This window comes from Thamnophis sirtalis, unplaced genomic scaffold, assembly GCF_051295495.1.
Source record: "Thamnophis sirtalis isolate CommonGarterSnake01/CBP01778 unplaced genomic scaffold, rThaSir2_p1.2 scaffold_7, whole genome shotgun sequence".
NCBI classification, from domain to species: Eukaryota; Metazoa; Chordata; class Lepidosauria; order Squamata; family Natricidae; genus Thamnophis; species Thamnophis sirtalis.
In genome coordinates, this window is record NW_028261387.1 from 29,503,119 (window position 1) to 29,528,249 (window position 25,131).

Below are 25,131 nucleotides of genomic sequence, written 5' to 3' on the forward strand. Positions count from 1 at the left end.
TCCATTTGGTGCTCATCTCCATGTGGTCTGAAGATGTCCCTGTGGTCATTTGGCTGGCATGACTAAACGGCATGGAACGCTGTTACCTTCCCATCAAAGGCAGCTCCTATTTTTCTACTTGCATTTTTACATGCTTTCGAACTGCTAGGTTGACAGAAGCTGGGACAAGTAACGGGGGCTCACTCCGTTATGCGGCGCTAGGGATTCAAACCACCGAACTGCTGACCTTTTTGATCGACAAGCTCAGTGTCTTAGCCATTGAGCCACTGTGTCCCTTTGAATATGTGTAGTAATAGTAATACCCTAGGATATGTTAGTAATAGATGCTAACAAAAAGAACAAAAACAGGTTATGAGATCTGTCCCAAGTAAGAAAGGAATTGCTATATAGGTTGCTTGTTGAAAATGGCAAAATACTAATAGATAAACCCTGTTCACCTCTACCTCCTCCACCTCTACCTCCTCCACCTCTACCCCTCCCCTCAAAAGACTATGTTGGGGTGTCATGTGAAGCTTCTCTAAAGAAAAACAACAAGCAAGACTGAAGACTGAGATTGATAGAAACATGTTCAGGGATATCTGTTTACTTTGAATGAGTTTGTCTCCATAGCCAGCTAAATGACATTCTGCAATGCTGAATGAAGTGATTCTGACTGAAAAATTAGGGATTATCTTTGAGACATTCTGAAAAGGCAAAATGATTGAAGACAAATGTCCCTATTTTCCTAAAGAAGAAAAAGAGGGCTCCAAGGAATCAGGCAGTGATTCATATATGTGAAACTATGATTTTTTTTTAAAAAATGATTTGTTGACTAAGCACCAATTACCTTATCAAATCAGCACCACCCTAAACTACTAAGCACAGTTTGTACATCATAATGACTGAGTTTAGTTCTATGCTTACCAGTTGAAAAACTCTAAAATGAAAAATATCTTGTCATAAAATGACACAAATGTCACAATTTGAATAACATGCTATTAGATTATATTACTGAATCACATTTTTCTCCCTTTCTAAGTAATTATTTCTGGAATTCATGAGCATCATTGAATTTAAATTAATATTGAAGGATCTGTAAAAATTTAAATTTGTTACAATGACATTGTAGAGCTAATGTGCAGGTGAGGCAGGTTTTCTGGTTGTTTTTTTTGAGAATTTTTTTTATTGTTTTAGTTAAACAAAAAAATAAAAAATAAAAATCATCTTTCGTTAAGTCTTGTTGAAAGCGTATTGAATGGTTACAAATATATTCCGTGCGTTTCTTCCACAATCCTTAGATATGCTTCATTCAAATCAGGTTGTAAATTTTAAGTCAAGAAAGAAAAGTTATGTATTTTACTATCCCTGTACCATAATTCTCATTTAGTTATCATTGTTAAACATGTTTTTATCTAGAATCATTTATATTAGAAGACACAACCATCTACTGGCATTCATTTGCAATTTCAATAGATCTCCAATAACATTGCACCTTTATAACATATTCTAAAATTAATTCAGTTAAGTAAGATATCTAAGCATCCACCCTCACCCCCACCCCGTTAAAACACCTATATGTATCATTAAATATTGTCCATTAACATTTCATTGTTATTATTGTAGTTAACTAAAGGTTATTTACTGTTTATCTCACCTCTCCTCTCCAGGCCCACACAATATTATAACTTTATAGCCGTCTTTAAACAATGATTTATTAATAAAATTTATAGGACTTTCCCCTCAATCCCAAATTAGTTAATACGTGCTAAGAAAATAAACATTAGACATCTAAGACAATCTAAGAGATATTAACATTTCTACTTGACAATCACCCAAAATATACATTAGCATTTCTATGGCCTGGTTATTTATCCTAACTAGGGTTATTATTTCTCTATTAGTATCATAGTAAATGTATGTTAATGGATAAACATTCAATGGTAATCTAAAACAGTCTATAAGGTATAAAAATCTCTACTTAATAATCATCAAAAATTAACTAGCTTTATTTCCATCAACTAGCATTATTAACCAGTATCTTTCCAGTAACAAAATGGTCTTTCCTCTCTCGCCAGCTGTTGTGTCGATTCTCTGTCCAGAATCTTTCCAGGGTTTAAGACTTCTCTCTGCATTTTGAAGCTTAAACTATCTCTCATGTGGTTTTGTTGCCCTTGAGTTGTTATTAGTGTAAGCTTAACTTTGGTTGTCAAGTTTATTTCTGAATAGATTTGTCTTATTAACTCCATCTTTTTCGCTCTTTCTTTTTCTCCTACATCTTGGAGTTTGGGGTGGAGCACCAAATTATCAAAGTCACTTTTCCAGCTTCCCTTCTTTCCACCTTCACTCACACTTACTCCATTTATAAGTTCATCTGAGTTCTTGTCTTTGTTTTCTGTATTTTCATTCGCTTCTTTAATTGCTGCGGCTGCAAACCCATCATCTTTTTTTGTGATATCCCATAGTCTGTCCCATTTCTTGTCAAATCTCTCAAATCCTTCTGAGAAGTTTTGAAGTCCAGCCAAAATGTTTTGAATTATCAAGTTTTCTTCATCTGAGTATTGCTCCATTTTTTAAAGTAAGGATAAATATAAAGAAAAAGCAAAAATAAGAATTTGGTGCTATCTGCCATACTAGACTGTCACAGATTTTTAAAGAATATATCAATTTTTATTTTAAATCTTAAACACATGTTCTTTTATAGTTTTCAAAAAAGAAGGGTTCTAAAGTTTTTATTTCCTTTTCCAATTCTTGCCAAAATATTTTCCACACATACTATTTGTGACCTTGGGTCTTTATCAGGTTTTAAAGAGAAGTTCCAAACCCTTCTGTTGCACAGTCAGTGTAGTCAGATAAGAGTGAACAAAGAATACATTGTTACAACAGCAAAGGAAAAAAAGCTTCAGACTTGGGCTTCCAAGTGGCAGATTCGACTGTTTTAAAACCTTTTTCCTTAAGTATCTTTAATATGATATTGTAACAAGTAAAAAAAGAAATTTATTAAAGTAAAAAGAGTTTTAATTTAAGCCAAAAAAGTTAAAGTAGTAAAGGGAAATAGAGATTAAAAAAAGATCCCTTCACCTCGAGCGGAAAAAAACGGAAACGTTGCAATCACTCAATCCACAAAAGATCGTTACAGGCAAGAGCAAAAAACTTTCTAAGGCAGTCCAATAGGGATTAAATACGCCGCTCTGTTCTTGCTTAAGGGACTAATTTATCTTAAGAAAAGAGTTTCTTAGGGCAATCTTCTAAAAGAAAAGAAAAAAACCTCACCAGATGGAAACACTTTCATTTCTCTCTTTCTGGAGCCGTCTCCAACTATGTCAGCCGGGGGAGGGGGCTGTTGCCGCCGGTTGGAAGTGCTTTCCTTGGGTCAATCAGGGACTTTGCGATGTCCCTGCGACCAGCAAGATCTTGTCTTCCCAGTCACTGTCTCTTCGGGACGGTTTAGGTCCTGCCAGACCCTTCAGGGGCAAAAGTGTATTTGGACAGTCAAATCCGCACAATGTAATGTTGTGACATTGGCTCCTCCTCCAGGTATTTTGTTTGTTATAGTCTACAAGTAAGGGACGTGGTGGCTCAGTGGCTAAGACACTGAGCTTGTCGATCAGAAAGGTTGGCAGTTTGGCGTTTCAAATCCCTAGTGCGGCGTAATGGAGTGAGCTTGTTACTTGTCCCAACTTCTGCCAACCTAGCAGTTTAAAAGCATGTAAAAATGCAAGTAGAAAAATAGGGACCACCTTTGGTGGGAAGGTAACAGCATTCTGTGCACCTTCGGCATTTTGTCATGCCCTCTCCATGACCAAGGAAATGTCTTTGGACAGCACTGGCTCTTCGGCTTTGAGATGAGCACCACCCCCTGGAGTTGGGAACGTCTAGCACATATGTATGAGTGGAACTTTTATCTTTACCTTTACAAGTATATAAAAATATCACATTTCAAATTTTAGAGATAGTTATTTTTAAGTACATTATTTTATTAGCCGAACAAATTTTCACAACTAATTTGGCATTATTGGGACAGTCCAGCATATAACTTTGCAAAATAAACAAAGGTGATTGATTTTAATAAGACTTCTCATGAGTAACTTGAACCGTTAATGTATTAAAAAAAGTCGTGCTTTGAATTGAAACATGTAAATGTTAGATTGGGTAATGGATAGGCACACACAGGCTTAACAGTAACAACAGCTCTTTATTGAATACAACAAGTGAGAACAATCCAGTGAAGGTTGAGTCTGACAGCAGCCCTTTTATAGGGAGCTGTCAGACCCTTCGACCAATAGGATTAAACCTCTGTTCCAGACGGAACAGAGGACCTTGGTGGAAACCACTGTAGATAGGGTGAATATCTAACACCCCTCCCCTCTTAGAGGGAACAAGACCGCCTACTGCCAATTACCTCCACTAGACCAATTAGATCCCACAGACTAGGCCTCCTCCAAATTCCATCAGCCGGCCAGTGTCGACTGGTGACTACCCGGAGGAGAGCCTTCTCTGTGGCTGCTCCGACCCTCTGGAATGAACTCCCCATGGAGATTCGTACCCTCACCACCCTCCAGGCCTTCCGCATAGCCCTTAAAACCTGGCTGTTCCGACAGGCCTGGGGCTAAAGACTCACTGCCCCACTTCAAATGGTATATTGTTGTGCTTTTAACTATGTATGGTTTCTATGTTTTTGTAACTCTGTTTGTATTTCCCCTCCCTTTTTGAGTTGTGAGCCACCCTGAGTCCCTTCAAGGAAAAGGGCGGCATACAAATAAATTAAACCTAAACCTAAACCAATCCTACTGGTAATGTAGTCACGCAGGTAGGCAGGCCTTTGGGTAGCTCTGCCTGACCTATGCAGTTCAGTAGGAGGAGTTTCCTTGGACAGGTCGGATGGAGCTGTTTGCTCCGCAGCTCTGCTTGGTGGAAGCTCCTGGAACTTTCCACAGGCCGCGGCTGGAGCTTCTAAAGCCGGCTCGCTCGGAGCTCGCTGCGGGCCTGCAACAAAACCAGATGAGTTCCTTGGGCTTCAGCTGGCCGTGGAAGGAATGAGAGTTTGCTCCATTTGGGTAGGGCTTTGGCTAACTCATGCAGGAGTCTAAGAATGGAGTTGGAGAGGCAGCCAAGGAGTTGGTCAATATGCCATCTCCAATTCCTACCATCCTCAAGCTCTAAAAGATTAGAGCGAGTCCCGGTGATGCCTATCACTGTGGCAGGAATCCTCAGAGTTCCCCCGGTGTAGTTGTGGGCATATACCGAGTACCCTATGCTAAATGTCCGAATCTTGCTTGTGGAGTTTAGGGGCGATAAGACAGAATAATTGGGGTGTAGCCAGTCTAAGGGGGACCTTAGCCAGCAACCCATGAGAAGCTTGGAGGGGCTTCTCCCAGTCGTGGCACTGGGCATGATGTGCTGAATTAGCAAATAGTGATCAACCCGTGTTTGCCAATCACCCGGGCCCATCCTAGCGAGGGCCTCTTTTGCAGATCTTACCATTCTCTCCGCCTGACCATTGAAGGCTGGATGGAATGGCATGACTAGGGCATGCTTGATTCCCTGAGCTGCTAGGAATGTCTCGAACTGCATGGCCGTGAATTGGGGCCCGTTGTCAGAGACCAAGACATCAGACAGGCCGTGTGTGGAGAAAAGTTTCCACCTTGATGACCACTTCTGCTGTAGTGGAGGTTATCAGGACTACCTCTAACCATTTCGAGTAGGCATCCACAACTACGAGAAATGTCTGGCCATGAACTGGGCCAGCAAAGTCAATGTGCATCTAGACCATGGTGCTTGAGGTCTTTCCCACTCCTTAGCGGGTGCCTCTGGGGGAGCTGGTCTGGACTCCTGGTACGGTGTGCAGGTAGCCACCCATTCTTCAATCTCCCTGTCCATGTTAGGCCACCACACGTAACTCTTGGCAAAGACTTCATCCTGACAATTCTAGGATGCCCTACATGTAAAGCCTCTAATACAGCCTACAATGTGCAGTTTGGTTGGAACAACTACCCTGTCCTCCCACAGTAAACAGCCGTTAACAACTGACAACTCATTGCATTTGGTAAAATACATTTTGAAATCAGCCCCAACAGGCCCCTTGGGCAACCCCCTCCACACCCAGTTCAACATTTGCTTGATGGTGAAGTCCTTTGCAGAATGATGGGCAACGTCACTGGATGAGATGGGCCCAGTCTCCAGGCAGTCAATGAGAAGGACCGGCATCTCAGGGATAGGGTCAGCGAGACATTTGGGCAAGAGGCAGCGGCTCAAAGCGTCAGCATGCCCCAAAGTGGAGCCGGGTTGGTGGATGAGGCAGTAGGAGTAGGCAGCCAGGAAAATAGTCCACCTGGTCATGAGAGGTGATACAGACACTGGGGTAGGTCGGTTCCCAGCCAGTAAGCTCAACAACGGCTTGTGGTCCATAACCAGTTTGAAGTCCCGGCCATAAAGGTATTCATGGAACCTCTTTACTCTGGCCACTGAAGCCAAGGCCTCATGGTCCAACTGGCTGTAGTTCCGCTCAGCAGCGGACAAGGTCCTGGAGTAAAAGCCAATAGGGGCTTCGGTTCTGTTGGGCATGCGGTGGCTGAGGACAGTGCTGACGCCAAAAGGATAAGCATTGCAGGTCAGCACCAATGGCAGGATCTGGCTGTATTGGACTAGGAAGGAGTCTGCTGACAGGAGTCATTTTACTGTGGCAAATGCGGCAGCCTCGGCTCTGCCCCAGGACCACCTTGCTTTCTTGGCCAGGAGACGGTGTAAGGGCTCAGCAATGGTGGCTTTGTGTTTGAGAAAGACACTGTAGAAATTAAGGAGCCCGAGGAATGCCTGCAGCTTGGTTTGATTGCAAGGTGTTGGGGCGTTCTGAATAGCTTTGATTTTTTGTGAGGTTGGGTGAATCCCAGAACCATCGATCAGGTACCCTAGGAATTCAACCCTTGGCACATTAATTTGGCATTTTTCTTTTTTGAGATGGAGGCCCTTGTCTCTAATTCTAGCCAAAACTGTTTGTACACATTTTAAAAGTTGCGCCTCATTTGCAGCCGATACCAAGATGTTGTTGAAATAGGGGACGACTCCTGGAATCCCCTGGAAAAGCTGTACCATTATGCTTTGGAACAGTCCAGGGCGATACTAATGCCGAATTGCTGGCGGTGACATTTGAATGCACCCCTGTGCATCACAATGGTTTGGGCCTCCGCCGTAGCACCATCTACAAGCAATTGTTGGTATGCCTGTGCCATGTCCAATATCACGAAGATTTTTCATAGGCCTAGCAAATGTAGTAGGTGCTGTACAATGGGTACAGGGTAGGCACTTTGTAGTAGCACTTTATTTATTGTGCACTTGTAGTCTGCGCAGATGTGGACAGACCCATCAGATTTAACAGGTGTCACTCCCAGCGTGCCTGATCAACCGGTTCTAGGATTCCCTGGCTCATGAGCTTGTCAACTTCCCTGTCAATTTTGGGGCGGAGAGCGAAAGGTACTCTCCTGGGTTTTAGCCTAATTGTGGCTATGTTGGGGTCCAAACCAAAGGAGATTGGAGTCCCCACATACTTACCCAGACAGGTGTCAAAGACGTCCTCAAACTCCTTAAACATGGCCTCCGCATCATCGTCCTTCAAGGAGTTGATCCCGGTCATTTCCAAGCTCAGGGCTTGGAACCAATCAAGCCCTAGCAGGCTCTGCAGGTTGTTGCTGACCACTATCATGAGGAGTTTTCTGCAGAATTGCTTGAAGTTCACCCGGAAGGTGTCTTCGTCCACGATTGGGACCCGGTTCCCCTGGTAATCACACAGGTGGATATTAGGGATGCATAGGTGCTGCTCGGAATAGCCTGCTTAAGGGTCGACCCTGCTTAAGGGTCGACCACGGTATGATAGTCAATGACGACTCAGTGTCGATCTCCATCTCACATGGAGAGTCCTCGATGAGGACAGTGACCTTCAGCTTTTTCGGCCACCTGAAGTGAACCTGTAAGATAGGTGACTCTATTGTCTCCCTCTGAGCACCGTGGTGGCTTCTGCCAGGCCCCCGGGCCAGGCCCCCGGGTTGGCGGCTTGGTGTATTTTTAGGCTGCCAGGTGGTGGCAGGGAATTCACTCTGGCACACTTTGGCAATGTGCCCCTTTCGCTCACAACGTGGTTGCGTTGTGGAAATGGCAAGGCAATCAGGCATAGTCTTCTTCACAGCTAGTGCAAAGTGGGAGACGTGAATTGAATTTTCGTCCTGGCTTGGTGCGGCTAGTGCACATGTGGCAGCTGTCATCTTCCTCGCTTTCTGAGCACTCGGGCTCTGCAGCCTCGCAGTGTATGCATGTACTTTTCCGCACGCCTTGTGGTACGCTTTGGCGCTGCAGAGTCTCAGTTGATTTGGCGGCTGATTCAGATGCCCTGGCCTCGTCCAATGTGATCTGCAGAGTGAGGTTAGATTTAGTGAGTAACCTCCTCTGCAGGGTAATGTCCTGCATGCCGCAAATTATGCGGTCCAGAACCAGCTCATCCAGGTCTCAGAATTGGCAGTTCGCTGCGGCCTTGCGAAGCATTGCCACGTACTCGTTAATCGCCTTGCACACCTTCTGGTTTCTGATGTTAAATTCATCCTGGCGAACATGCTTGGAGGGTTTGGGGGCATAGTGGGTCTTTAGCATCTGCTGTAACATGGACCAGGGAACTGCTTGAAGTGGTGTTGGCTCAGAAAGGTTTTTCACCATTTTGAATACTTCCCGGCCACAATATCCAAGGAACATGTTCTTTTTATGGCCTTCAGGAATGCCCATGAGGTCGTTTGCCTAGAGGAAGCAGTCAAATCATAGCATGTATGATTCCCAGTGCTTGGTGATTGGATCATACGGAGCTGGTGGGGCGTGCATAGCCATTTTGCGTACAGAGGGAGATTCAAGTTTTTTGCTCAAAAATGGCTGCTCGATGCTGCGCTGAGGCTCCAGGCTGGATGTACTTGCTGGATTTCTCCACTCTTTTTGATTCACCTAGTTGCCTTCTAATCCCACCTTCATCGCCAGTGTTAGATTGGGTAATGGATAGGCACACACAGGCTTAATGGTTACAACAGCTCTTTATTGAATACAACAAGTGAGAACAATCCAGCGAAGGTTGAGTCTGACAGCAGCCCTTTTATAGGGAGCTGTCAGACACTTCGAACAATAGGATTAAACCTCTGTTCCTGCTGGAACAGAGGACCTTGGTGGAAACCATTGTAGATAGGGTGAATATCTAACAGTAAGAAACTGGATGATAATTCATACAAGTTGCAGGGTAAGTTAAAGTTTTTTTTTTTTAAATTTTGCACTTATGAACCACATTTCCATGGTCAAATATCACTTTTGAAAACATCATTGGAAAAAATATAGCTACATTCTAAATAAGGAACAGTTCCTTGAAATATGGAACAGATACCAGGCTCAATTTATTAAGGTCATGGGATCATAATATCCTATTGGTGAAAGGTACTTTGGAGGTCTTCTTTGCTAACCCCTTCCCACAAAGCAAGAGAAGTTATACCATCCTGGACAAATGGATGTCCAAACTTTTCTTGACAATCCCAGTAATGAAGTATTCACAACTACCAGTGACTTCCTTGGAATCAAAGTTTGCATTGTTTAGGTATTCCTACTATGAATTTGAAATATTTAAACAATGCAAACTTTGATTCCAAGGTAATTAAGTTTTGAGTATATATCTATTGTTTATATCATATGGAACGTAATATTATATAACCTGATTATATCTCTGATTATTAAAATATATTGTTTACTATATTGGCATATAAGTCTAAATGCTATTGCTATATTCCTAAACAGGAAATTTCTTAGGCATTTGTGAAGCAATACATGTCATAGAGAAATGCAGGGAGAATTAAGAAAGAAGTGGCCCTTTCTTCTTTTATATGCTTCATTCTCTTTTTTAAATAGATTGTGGAATTGCCTGAATAATTTCCTAGAGAAATTAGTGAAACTCACTTGTCCTCATTGTTTGGGGCCGCCAATTTGGCTCCCGGACGAATATTAGAAAAGAAAAGACCCTTTGTGAACAGATCTGTCATTCATATAATCTACATGCATACAAAAACTGCTCTGAAGTTAAAATCGTTATGTTTTCAATGGTCCCAACTGCTTGGCCAGTTGATTAAAGAAGAATGGGAACTGTAAATAAACAATCTCTAAAAAGCTGTTGTTAGAATTTATGACATCTAAAATGAGGCCACAGCAAGCTGGCGGTGATGTGTAGAGATTTTGTCTTGATTCACTGACTTTATTTATATGTATTTATTTCAGAACTTATAATTGATCAGTTCCTGAGTTTATCTTCTTCAAATTTTAATGAGACCATGAAACTTCAATTAGTAATAGAATCAATGCTTGTTAGATTTGTAAAGTTCCCAAGATCCCAAGACAAAATACATAAAATGTCACAGTGACATGCGGTGAGGTTTATGGCTGGTGAGGCAAGCGGGCAAAAGCCGCCCTATGTCGGACACAGCGGCAGGACATTCAGACACCCTGCCACTATGTCCGACATAGAGGCGTCCCACATCTATGGCAGACACAGCGCTGGGGTTTTTGGACCTTCACTTTCCGACTGCTTCTCGCTGCCACCGTGCTCTGCTGCCTCGACCCTTGACTCCTCCGATGAACAATCCCGCTGCTGCGCCTCTGCACCCAAGCTGCTGGTGGCGGCAGCGGGGGCCACCTGAGTGGCCATGATCCCCCTCCCCAGCCAGCCAGCCAGCCCACCCATCCCCCGCACGACCTACTCCCCGCCTGGCTGATTTGTCGGCACAAGGCCTCACTGCTCTTCTCCTCCTCCTCGTCCTTGTCCTCCCCGCTCAAGTGGCGGTGGGCTCCATGGGACAACAGGGTCTCATTCCTCCCCCAGTGTGGTGAGCTCCAGAGGGCTGGACACGGGTATGAGTGGCCTGGCCCCGTGGTGCCTCCTCGCTCAGTTGCAGCTGGCGAAGAAAGGGGAGAGGAGCAGGAGGAGAAGGGAAGGGGGAGGGGAGCAGGACGAGGCTTCCGCTGGGGGGAGAAGAGAAAGGGAAGGGGGGGCACAGTGGGCGAGAGATGCTGGACAGAGCCCCTTGTGTGGAGTCGGGCCGAGAGGTGAGACTGAGGTGAGGCGAGCTGCGGAAGCTTCTGACTCTCGTCCGCCGAGTCCTGCTCACTCCAACATGAGGCTCAGCACTGCCATTTTACCCAGCGACGCGGCAAATTGCAGACGCCCCGCTGCTGTGTCTGACATAGAGACATATTTATTACTGTAACTTGCAGGTTTCTCTAAATTCTTCCTAGAGATTCTGTCATTGGGTTCATCTGGCCTTCAGAGCAGGTGTTCTACAATGGATCCATAAGATCTCCTCTGGTACTAGGTAGAAAATAATAGAATAGGTTTCAACAGTAAAATAAATGTATACTTTTAGGGATGTCCATCCAATCATCCATCTATTCAACCAACCAACCAATTAACCAACCATCAACCAACCAAATCTTTTTGAATATGATATACCTGAGTATATCTATGAAAATGGTGTGCCAAATCCAAATTTAATTTATGCAGGAACACCACAGTTTAAGAACACAAAGACTAAGCAAAAGAATGATATACAATTTACAAAGCCAGTTTGGTGGAGTGGTTAAGGGGTTGGCTTAGAAACCAGGAGACTATGAGTTCTAATCCCACCTTAGACATGAAAGCATGTGGGTTACTGGCCAGTCACTGTTAGCCACCTTCTCAGCCTCACTTCACCAAGTTGTTGTGGGACAAATAGGAGGAGGAAGGAGTATGATGTATGTTCATTGCTTTGAGTTATTTATAAAAATAATAAGAGAGGGTTAAAAATCTAATTAAAACTGTGATCATTTATAAATTCATAGACTTTGGGAGTTATAAAGAAATGTGGGGGGATTAGAAATGAGGGGATAAGAGATCTCTATTGCTAATGTGGCCATTTAAAAATTAATTATGGTTAAGTCACTCAGAGGCATTAGGCTTAAGGTTAAATGTCTCATTTAAGAGAAAGACTTCAAGTGTCCTTTTTATTTTCATATGACATTTAGCTATCAATGATGTGATTGTTTCTGCTGCTGGTTCTTCCTCTGTCACAGGCAGTTTGCGGTGCCAAGTGCTTGATGGGCAAAGAGGCTACCTATTTAATTGGGGCAAAGCTGCATTGGGTTGCAGGGAGTTTTGCAAAGAACATTAGACTGTTTTGTTTCAGCCCAGTTTAAGTAACCACACTGAATGTGAAGTGGCTTGATGATACCACTTACATTATCCTTAAGGGTCTCCCCCTCCCCCTCCCAGGCTGTTTTCAGATATTTGCAAACTGTCTCTCTGGATATGTTGAGGCAGAAGTTCCCTAAGTACTGAATGTATTTACTTTCCATAAGTACTATAAGTACTGGATGACTCCAAAGAATATTATTGCACAGTTATTTGGGGACATGAACAAGACTTCTTTCAAGGATCCTCCTTGCTCTGTTAAACATGTCTTTCAAGATCAGACCAGATGTGGTATTCTGCTGGTTCGCCCTGGTTCAGGCAAACCGATAGTGGCGGTGGTGGGAAGCTCCACCCACCCATCCAGATGTCATAATAGATGCTCTGTGCATGCACGCATGAGCACACGCTCCCAATTTTGAACCGGTAATGAAGGTAAGAGGATTTCATGCCTGGATCAGACCATAGTCCATCTAGTCCAGCATCCATTACTTCAAAGCACTTGCCTTTCCTGGTGGCTGATGGTTTTGTTGGGCAGAAAGGGGCAGTGGCCTAGGTAGCAGCTCCCACCCTGAAGAAGATGGGTTTGATGGAATTACTAAACTGAAGAATGGAGTTATGTGCTTCTTGTCCACTGGTCCCACATGCAGTTGCTCTTTTGCCAGGAAGAAAATTAGCTTAATTTATGGAATAGCAAATGGGAAGGGAATCCATCTTGTCTTCCCTCTGTGCCAGAAAGTTCCGTTGGTTCACTCTATTATAACTCATTCCCTTCTATTCATTCTCATTGCTGTATCTCCATATCTGATATATAGAGATCTACTGCCTCTTCAATAAGTATAAGTTTATAAACTCTGCTCTAGAAAAAAATGTTAATTGATTTTTTGGTTTAAATAATTACTTTTATTCATTTTTTCTTTTAGATCAAATAATCACCTTCCTAATAATCACCCTATCTTCTAGAAGCATTCCCTGCTAACATCTAGTTGTTGTTGTTAGTTGCGAAGTCATGTCCGAACCATTGCAACCCCATGGACCACATTCCTCTAGGCCTTCCTGTCCTCTACCATCCTCTGGAGTCCATTTAAACTCATGCCTACTGCTTCAGTGATTCCATCTAGCCACCTCATTCTCTGTCGTCCCTTTCTTCTTTTGCCCTCTTTCTCAGCATTAGGCTTTTCTCCAGTGAACACTTCCTTCTCATTAGGTGGCCAAAGTATTTGAGTTTCATCTTCAGGATCTGGCCTTCTAAAGAGCACTCAGGATTGATCTCCTCTAGGACTGACCAGTCTGATCACCTTGCAGTCCAAGGGACTTGCAGGAGTCTTCTACAACACCATAGTTCAAAGGCCTTATTTCTTTGGCGCTCAGCCTTTCTTATGATCCAACCTTCACAGCATACATCTAGTATCATCTAGTAGCAAAACCTTTCTCCCAAATTTCTCTAGACAGTTACTTATTAATTCTTGAACTTGTCATTAAACTGTTTCCTTATATAATCAGCTCCTTTAGTCACAGATTGTATTTTATGGAGCGGTGGGTTGAACACTAACTTTGCATTTGATTTTGATGTTAGCACATGGTGCAAGTCACAAGCAACTAATGAGGTACAATTTTGAAAGCATCAGATAAAGAAATATATCAACCTCCTTCATTCTAGAGAGCTTAGAAATTAGGGAAGGAATGTGATCTGAAAAATATTAAAGCAAACTAGGAACTTGATTTTAAATAACAGTGAAAGTATATATTTTTTCCATCATAATCCTCAACCCCATACTTGTGCTCCTATCCTTGGAAATAAACCACATAACACTGAATAGGACTCTTTTTTTATTTCTCAAAAATGTCTCAGTGATGCCACTAATTTGCTCATTAAATGTGTTAATGCTGTAAGTATAAGAAAAGAGACATAAATATGGGCATGCTGCCACTAAGATGGGCAGCCAATCAAACCAGGTGCTAATAAGACTGCCCAGTATACCTTATTAGGAGGAACAACAGAGAACATGGAACACCTTAAGGATGAACAGGTTATTGGTTTTGCTATAAGAAAAATTTCATAAGATATATAAGGCAATGTGGTGGCTCAGTGGCTACAACGCTGAGTTGTCGATCAGAAAGGTCAACAGTTCAGCAGTTCGAATCCCTAGCGCCGTGTAACAGAGTGAGCTCCTGTTACTTGTCCCAGCTTCTGCCAATGTAGCAGTTCAAAAGCATGTAAAAATGCAAGTAGAAAAATAATGTTTTCCACTTTGGTGGGAAGGTAACAGCATTTTGTGTGCCTTCAGCATTTAGTCATGCCAGCCACATGACTATGGAGACGTCTTCAGACAGTGCTGGCTTTTTGGCTTTGAAACAGAGATGAGCACCGCCCCCTAAAGTTGGGAATGACTAGTACATATGTGCGAGGGGAACATTTACCTTTATAAGAAATCTACACAGTTGCTTTCCAGAAATAATTGGGGGAATATCAATATTTTTTCAATTTTATTTCAAAGTAAAATATACCCTGTTTCCCTGAAAATAAGACCTCCACCGATAATAAACCGAATCAAGCTTTTGAGCCCATCGGCCAAAATAAACCCTCCTTTGAAGATATTGCAACACAGCATCAGCCATGAGTTGACCATGCTGGCTGACTCCTGCACATCAAAAACAATAAGATCTTCCTGAACATAAGGCTAAGTGCTTATTTTGGGGGTCAAAAGAAAATAAGACCCTGTTTTATTTTTGGGGAAAATGATAGACTGTAAGATACATATTAAAAGAAGCAACTTGGAACACGTGACTGGAAGTTTTATGGTCACAGGATGTAATGGAATGTGTGAATGACTTTGGGGAAAGAAGGGAAGAGATGCTGCTAGGAAACAGTTAGACATGAGAGCCAAGCAGCCCAAAGCTCTGAAAAGAACAGTTGGAACTAGCAAACACTATATTACAAAAAAAAAGCAGCAAAGGCACATAAACAAGAAGGTAAGAGCCACAGAGGGAGATTTAGTGCAGCTTTATACAAAATTTTTATTTAAAAAATATTTTATTTTAGTCATAAAATTAAAATGCAAAGAAAAAAGATAAAAAAGAAAAAAACATTTAAAAATGTGAGTTAAAAGGACAAAAAAGAAAAACACCTATTATCCCCCCCCCAGTTGAACATTGACAAATATACAGAATATCAACAATACTAGGTTTTCCCCTTGTTATACAATTTTTTAAAAATTCAGTGAGCTCGTCCCAGAAACTGGATTAAAATTTTATTGGTCCTTTCCCAGTAACTAAGCAAATCAATCAAGTAACATTTCATTTGCAGTTGCCAACATCAATTAAAATTCACCCTACAGTGCATTAGACATTGCTTGTGAAAGAGCCGTCTGCCCCCCCTCCCCACCCCAGCATTCTATGTTCACAGAGAGTCATTTCCATTCTACTAGATGGGGAGGAAAAGTATGATGTGGAAGCATCGATAGACTCTAGACTCAGAAGGAAGTGGCTCAAATATTTAATGCACTGAAAAGCTTACCAGATTCTGAAGGATCAGGAGGCAGCAACAGATGTCACACACCATAATTGGTATGTTGTTTTACAACCAATACCCAAACAAACCCCATACTAGGAAGCTAGTGGTCTTAAAAGAGCCTAGCACTGCCTGGAATGAGCAGGAGGTGCTCTTCTATGACAGTGATGGCTAACCTTTTTCTCACAGTGTGCCAAAATCATGTGCGCATGTGTCCATACCCATAATGCAATGCGTGCCACCCCTGTGCATGATCCTACATGCTCCCCCCGCCCCCTGCACATGTGTGTGACCCCCCTGCACCCCATTTTGGGCCTAGCAGGCCTCCCTGAAGCCTTCTGGGACCAAAAACGGGGCAGGGGGGCATGCTGCACCCTCCCACATTCCCCCTACCCCTGCGTCCCCCATGCTCCCCCATCCCCCCACATGTGCGCCTGACTCCCTGCCCCCACACATGCATGTGGGATCTCCCTGTGCATGCATACGCTTTTTTTTAAAAAATAATTTTATTATATTTTAGTTTAGTTTATTTGTTTAGTTTATTGGAGTACATTTTATTTATGTTATCTTAGGTTTTAATTTTTTTCCACAAATTTTTTATTTTCATTTTCATTTTCATACACTCACATGTATACTGTACATAGCCAACACCATACAGCATTAAACAGTAATTGCATCAATTCCTCTTGTCAACAAGGCCCCAGAAAATAGAAACCCAATATAACTCTTCCGCTCTCCATACACCTCTTTCTTCCACCACCCACCAACTTTCTATCTTCCCTCCATCATCCCCCTCTACCCTACTTCCCCTCCCCCTCTATCACTCCTCTCTCCACATCCACTCCCCCCTTCCTTCTCACCTTTCCCTCCCACCCTCTCTCCCATCCCTCTCTGCCCATCTTTCTTCTTTCCCACTCCTCCTCTCCTTAGTGTATTTCCGCTACAGGTCAATATACTTGGCCTATCCTATTTTTAAAGAAAAATTAAAAAGAACAGTATACATGTGAAGTCACATTACATTGAGATCTAACACATCTTGTCTAACCTAATATATATCCGTCCCTCCCCCCACCCGACCCCCGACCCCCACATCCTTCCCCCCCCGACTTCCCAGAACCCGTACACGGTATAGATTTTTAACAAATATAGTTTAAAATATATTGAGAAGAAAAGAATAAGAAATTAATAACATCTCTACATTGAGCTTAGCTCCTTCTTGCTAAGCTAACTTTAAACAGTTTAACTTATTCCTAATCTTAAGCATAGGCTATCTGGAATTTCTTAGTCCCGTATTTATTTTGTATATAATCAATCCATTTTTTCCAGTCTCGATTATATCTCTTATTTGAGTGGTCTTTAAGATATGCAGATATTTTAGCCATCTCGGCTAAATTTGTAACTTTCAATGTCCATTCTTGAATTGTAGGCAAGTCTTCCTTCTTCCAATATTGCATGCATATGCTTTTCAGAGACCTGAAGATCAGCTGGCCAGCCGGAGGCATGCGCACATAGGCGGGGATTTAGCTGAGCTGGGCGATGGCTCATGTGCCTGCAGAGAGGACTCGATGTGCCATAGGTTCACCATCATAGTTCTATGAGATGGAAAGGCCTTCATGTCTACCAAGAGACTTAACAAGGGGAAGTGGACCAGCTCCTTCCACATCAGGCATATTAAACATGGAGAGGAAGATCAGCAGATTCTTGAGGGAGGAGTGGCAGTCATCTCAAGTGGAGTAGATGAATTATAGGATACCTTGTTTGCTCACAGGGAGCTGCGAGGTGGGGGAGAGGGGAATGGCACCACTGTGTTCCTGTCTCACAGCCCACAACCTAGTTTCCCCGGGAACTCAGAGGGGAGGATGAGTCTGAAGGGGAGGGTGATGTAATGAAAATGACCTTGAGGAAAGAAGGGAAGAGATGATGTGTAGAAAGCAATTAGACAAGAGAGGCAGGAGCCTCCAGTGGCTTAATGATCAGAGAAAGAAACTTAGGAAGGACCAGCTCTAATGGATCAAGCAGTTAAAAGTGGTGAAAGAACGTTTGTGGTTTCAGATTTGCCAGACTTTGTTAATGAACCTTACAATAAAATAAAATTGGTTCATCTAGTCCTGTTTCCTGTCTGGTTTACCTGGGAGGGAAGGAATATAACATTTCACTGATCATAAAATGTTAACTGATCTTAATTAAAGATCTTAAGTAAAATTTTAGTTTGTATCTACAATGTAAGCACAGTGGATTCCCTAATACAGTGATGGCTAACCCTTTTCTCCTCGTGTGCCAAAAGCATGCGCACACCCATAATGCAATGTGCACGTGACACACACATGCCATGCACCCTGCACCCCTTGCCCATGTGTGTATGACCTCCCGCGCCCCATTTTGGGTCTAGCAGGCCTTCCTGAAGCCTCCTGAAACCAGAAAATGGGGTGCAGGGGGAGCATTGCACCCCCATCTCCCCGCACATGCATGCACATCTCCTGTATGCACGGCAGAGACCTGAAAATCATCTGGCTGGCAGGAGGCTTGTGTGCATGCATGGTGAAGATGAGCTGGGTGACAGCTTGCATGCCCGCAGAGAGTGCTCCGCATGCCACCTGTGACATGCGTACCATAAGTTCGCCATCACGGCTCTAATTCATAACAAAGAGATCAAGGAATTTTAAAACCTTGCATTTTGTCCTTGTGCCATTGCCAACTCCACTCCTACACGTTCATGTATTGCAGAAGTGTTCATAGGTGAAGCCAATCTGATCCTCTCCTCCCAATTATTTTAAGACCTTCTTTGCCATAGTTTTTAAGTGAATTACTCTAGTTAAGTTAGTAACATGGTTGTTAAGGGAATCTGGCTTCTCCATTGACTTTGCTTGTCAGAAGGACACAAATGGTGATCACATGACCTAGGGACACTGCAATTGTCATAAATGCATGCCTGTTGCCAAGCATTCAAATTTTGATCACGCGAGCATGGGGTGGACACTGCAACGGTCGTAAGGAATAAATAAGTAAAAAGTAAGTTAAAAAGTCATGTCACTTTTTCAATGCTGTTGTAACTTCAAACAGTCATTAAATGAATTATTGTAAGTCAAGGACTACTTATAGTGGCAAATAGAATAAAAGCCATTTAGAATGCTGACCCACAGGGTATACTTTATGCTTGTATGTTTGTTTGTTTGTTGTATTTAAACTATTTACTAAGTCTACATTGCTATTACTATTAATCTTCTCATCGTTCCTATCACACATCTCACCCCATTTATGACTGTATGACTGTAACTTTGTTGTTTGCATCCTTACTATTTATATTGATTGTTTCCTAGTATGATTTGATTACTTATTTGTACCCCATGACTATCATTAAGTGTTGTACCATATGATTTGTGACAAATGTATCTTTTTTATGTACACTGAGAGCATGTGCACCAAAGACAAATTCCTTGTGTGTCCAATCACACTTGGCCAATAAAGAATTCTATTCTATTCTATTCTATTCTATTCTATTCTATTCTATTCTATTCTATTCTATTCTATTCTATTCTATTCTAGAGACAGCTAGGGAAAGTGTTACTGATGGAGCTGGACAAGATGTTGTCTTAATGGCAACTGAAAATGTCAAATGATGGAAGATATTTAGTAGGGGAGTCCTGAAATCAAAATGTGTAGCAAGGAAGAAAGGTCATGAGTTGTACTATGCTGTGCTCCTAACAGAAAATAAAAATATTATTTTTTGCAATTGAAACATTCTTGGCATATTTTGTTTCCAATGTTTGTTTCCTGCCTAACAGCAAATATCATCTGGGCAATTTCCTGTAAAAAGACAAAGTGCGCTGTAACAAGTTACAGATTGAGACATCTTGATAGTTTCTTCCAAAGTTGGTACCTGAACTGAATGTTCTTGTCCCAAAAAACTGTGCATAACACCCAATACCTTTGTTTGGGAGAAATGTATAGAAATGTTTTCCTTACCTTCTCTTCAACAGTCTGTTTAAAAAACAAAATAAAAAACCCTCTCCTTAAATACTGCAGCCTGGTTTAATGAACCAATTTGATGTGACTACTTCAAATCAAAACCAGGAGTGCTTTCCCTTCATACGTACCATGTAATGTGCCTTCAATACCAGTGATTCAGAACTATCCAAACAAATCAGTTTCTTTAACAGATGTTAACTCCCCCCCCCCGTCTCCTTTCCCGAACTCAATAGGGTAGGTGGGATATGGATCATCTGATCTGCTAAGAAACTGTTGTTGAAGGTTCTGCTTGAAAGAAAAGCATGCCTGCAAGGCATTGAAAGCAAGGACAACTTTTTTTCCTTATGAAATTCAAAAGTATTATGTATTTCTTATCACACATTCCTTGGCACAAATATAGCACCCAATGAAAAATGCAACTGAACTTATTTTTCACCACAAAATGTCTCTGTGTCAGTGGTGGGTTGCCAATTTTATTACTACTGGTTTGGGCACGCCCCTGTGTGTGCGTGCCACTTCTGTGCATGAGCAAAAGCGTCCGGTTGGGTGGGTGGAGCCTCCCGTTACTGCTACTACCAGTTCTCCTGATCTGGGCCGAGCTGGCAGCCACCCACCTCTTCTCTGTGTCTGTATGTTTGTGTGTATGTACACACATTTTGTATCATATATGTATGTATGTATGTATGTATGTATGTATGTATGTATGTACACACGCACACATACATACACATATACACATACACATATACACATACATACATACGTATGTGTATGTTTATATTATATGCAAATGGATATATGTCATGTATGTATATTGACACATACACATATACACAATATTTTTGAAACCCAACTTTATGCATATTATTTGACTATAAACTCAATGTGAATCTCACCTATGTATATATAAATGTGTAAATGTTGTTTTTCACTTTCATAGGAAAATGCATGGATAGTATACAGAGATTAATAGAATTTTCTCCTAACTATGGCTGTTTATATGGACAATGACCTGCTATATATGGTCCCAAAGGTGCTTTTCCAAAAGGCAACGTGACTTTCTTAGTTTTTTTGTTTTATATTATTATTATAAACAATTGTATCACAGCGGCCAGTTGTTTCGCCGGATTTGGCATTGGTTACTAGTCGGGCCCCACCCAGGGGCCTAGGACGTCGTAACGTATTTTCGTAATATGCGTGCAGATCCAAGCAGTGCGGCTTTTTGTATTTGACTGATGGTGATTTTGTCAATTTTTAACTGTTTTAAATGTAATTCCAGTGCTTTTGGAATAGCACCCAGTGTGCCAATTACCACTGGAATTACCACTGCTGGTTTGCGCCATAGTCGTTGAATTTCAATTTTTAAGTCCTGGTATTTTGCGATTTTTTCATGTTCCTTCTCGGCGACCCTGCTATCACCTGGTATTGCGATGTCTATGATTGTGACCTTATTTTTCTCAACCAGTGTGATGTCTGGTGTATTATGCGCCAGTATTTTGTCGGTTTGTATACGGAAATCCCACAAGATCTTGACCATCTGATTTTCGGTGACTTTTTCAGGCTGATGTTCCCACCAGTTTGTTGCTGTTTTAATATTATAATTTTTGCACAGATTCCAATGGATCATTTGTGCTACTGAATTGTGCCGCAATTTATAATCAGTCTGCGCAATTTTTTTACAGCAGCTGAGTATGTGATCAACAGTTTCATCAGCTTCTTTGCAAAGTCTGCATTTGGCATCATCAGAGGATTTTTCGATTTTGGCCTTAATGGCATTTGTGCGGATAGCTTGTTCTTGCGCAGCCAGGATTAGTGACTCTGTTTCTTTCTTTAATGTACCTGTTGTTAACCATAACCAAGTTTGTTCACTGTCCACTTTATCTTTTATTTTTTCCAGAAATTGGCCATGCAGTGCTTTGTTCTGCCAACTCTCCATTCTTGATTTTATCACATCTTTTCTGTATTCTTGTTTTGTCTGTTGGGCCTTCAGTAGATTTTTGTTCTTTACTTCGATTAATAGATGTTCTTGACTTTCTTTTAAATAATCAGCCAGTCCATGTTTTTCTTCTTCAACTGTTTGCTTCACTTGTAATAATCCTCTGCCACCTGATTTTCGGGGCAGGTAAAGTCTATCAGTATCACCACGTGGATGTAAACTGTAGTGCATTGTCATTAGTTTCCTGGTTTTTCGGTCCAAAAGGTCCAAATCAGCTTGTGTCCAGTTAACTATACCAGCTGTGTATCTTATAACTGGTATTGCCCAGGTATTTATGGCCTTGATTGTATTTCCACCATTCAATTTAGATTTTAAAATTTTCCTAACTCTGTTGGTGTACTCTCGCCTGACAATAGTTTTTACTTCTCCATGCTTGATGTTATCCAACTGCAGAATGCCTAAGTATTTGTAGGCTTCATTTTCTTTGCATTTAATTAATTGGCCATTGGGCATTTCAATTCCCTCACATGCAGTGATTTTGCCCCTTTTTATGGATACAGTGGCGCATTTTTCCATGCCAAACTGCATTGAAATATCGGTGCTGAATACTCGGACTGTGTTTGTCAATGATTGGATTTCTATTTCTGACTTTCCATAGAGTTTCAAATCATCCATATATAGTAAATGTGAAATTTTTTCAGCTTCTTTGGCTGTTTGGTAGCCTAATTTCATTTTTTTAAAGATTACTGATAGTGGGATCATTGCGATGATGAAGAGAAGAGGTGAAAGTGAATCACCCTGGAAAATTCCTCGCTTGATATTAACCATTCCGTAGATCTCATTCCCTACTGCCAACTCAGTTCTCCATTGTTTCATCGCCTTTTCAGTAAAGGATGTAATATTTTTGCTAATGCCAGTTGTTTCTAAGCATTTTATGATCCAACTATGTGGCAGTGAGTCAAATGCCTTTTTGTAATCAATCCAGGCCATATTCAAGTTTGTTTTTCTGTTCTTACAATTTTCTAATATCATTTTATCAATTAGAAGCTGATCTTTTGTGCCCCTGCTCCTTCTTCTGTTGCCTTTTTGCTCTACTGGCAAGATGTTGTTTGTTTCCAAATAATCCATCATGTTATCTGCAATAATGCCTGTGAGTAATTTGAAGGTTGTTGGCAAGCATGTTATTGGTCTGTAGTTTTTAGGTGTTGTTCCTTTAGTTGCATGTTTCTGAATCAAGTATGTTTTTCCAGTTGTCAACCATTCATCAATTTGGCCGTTTTGTAAAATTTCATTCAGTTGCCTGGCCAATATTGCATGTAAACTGGTCAGATATTTGAGCCAGAAACCATGTAATTGGTCCTTTCCAGGTGATGTCCAATTCTTTACCTTTTTAACTCGATTTTTGACCATCTCAGTTGTTATTTCTAATGTTTGCATTTGTTTGTTGCCAATGCTTTTCTCAAAGTCATGTATCCACTTTGCTTCCTTGTTGTAGTCCTTTGCATTTTCCCACAATTCTTTCCAGAATTCAACTGTGGCCTGCTTTTCTGGTTTTTCACTTTTGGTGTCACCATTCACATTAAGACTTTGATAAAACCGCCGTTGGTCTGATCGAAATTGCTGATTTTGTTTATATTGGATGATTCGTGCCACATATCTTTCAATTTTTCTAGCTGTTGCTGTTATCTGCTGTTTTACAATCTCTACAGCTTCATTGATGTTTCTTGTATCCAATCTATATCTTCTGATTAGCCAATCTATGATTTTTTTGCTTTTGAGCCGTTGCTCATGCATGTTCTTTAAGTTACTAGCATCTGTCCTTAATTTTTTGACTTTTTGTTCTAATCGGATTTTCCACTTTGGCTTTGATGCTTTTTCTGTTGTGTGACTAGGTACTTTGATTTTAATGCCTAGTTCATTAGTGACTATTACAGCTGTGCTGTACATTAACTGGTTTGTTTCCAAGATGGATCCCGATTCAATTGTTGAAAACACTGCATTAACCATTTTCATGATAGGGGCCAAAATTTTCTTAGGCACAGTTTTTAGTGATGGTAAACGTTGCCTTTCCTCATTAAGCAGAAAATGCTCCATGATCTTATCCTTCAATTCTTTTTGTTTTTGAGTTAGTTCATCAGTTGGTTCAGTGATAACTGGTTCTAGTGGTGGTGATGTTATTTCCTCCCCGAGAGCTTCTTCTGGGAGTTCTACTATAATGTCTTTAGTTGTGTCTTGAATATCAGTTATTTCCGCTTGTGATATTGTTTTTTGGGTTTTGCAATTTGCCTGAATTTCCTCATGTTCAACTTCACTAAACACTTTATTCCGTATAATAAATCGCCTTTGATCTGCTAGTCGTTGTTCACTAACATTTGAATCTGGATATTGTTGTTTCCATAATTCATACATTCGCTTTAAATAGCCTCTTTTTTCTGGCTCTGAGTTGTAGTAACAGGCCATTATGGCACGATTTTCATCTGCACTATATTTTTGTCATTTTGTTGGCTGGTCCACTTGTAGCCCACTTGTCGACGGATGTCCAGGGACCCCAACATCCGCCGCGGCCCTTGTTAACCCGTGCGACGACCGATGCGGTATGGAATTCTTATTTGTTTTTTTCACCATATTGTATGGGTTGGCAGGGGTTTTTTTATGGGACCAGATGCCAACCTGACCCCAACCCTCCTCCTTTCTCATCCGGGCTTGGGACCGGCAACGGCGGAGTTGTTGTTGTTGTTGTTGTTGTTGTTGTTGTTGTTATTGTTATTGTTATTATACAATTGTACCACAGCGGCCAGTTGTTTCGCCGGATTTGGCATTGGTTACTAGTCGGGCCCCACCCAGGGGCCTAGGATTGTTGTTGTTGTTGTTGTTGTTGTTGTTGTTGTTATTATTATTATTATTATTATTATTATTATTATTATTATTATTAACTTTGGAAATGTTTTGCTTCTCATCCAAGAATCTTCTTCATTTCTGAAGAACTGAACTTCTGCTATTGAGACTCTTTCTGCAGTATGTTCAGTATCTTATCTAGTTTTATCTTTCTTTCACCAGATTCTCTTATTGCAAGTTGATCCTTGAATATGGGTAACACAGTGGTTTCTATAACAGGTGTTCTGGAAGCCATTTGCAATAAGACCACTACAGAGAACACAAAGAAAAATGTACACAAATAGATTGTTTTAAAATACGGATTGCTATCTACAATTCATTTCCCCCCATTCTATTTCCATGTATATTTCCATTTACATGATCTGTAACGTGACCATATTAAAACATTTTAAAATCAGGGTGAGAAATGGAGCATGTCAAATCCGTTTCAAAAGTCAGACACCTTAGACTTTTTCAGCCAAGCGGGATGATTTAATTTGAGCCAGGATCAAATTTGGAAGCATTAATTTAATAAAACTTCATGGGCCGCAAAAGTGGAATCTGCAAGGGATCCACCCACCCATCCCAGCTTGAGCAACAGATAAAGCAGGAGATGAAGAAATCATATTATATTGCTTTTCCTCT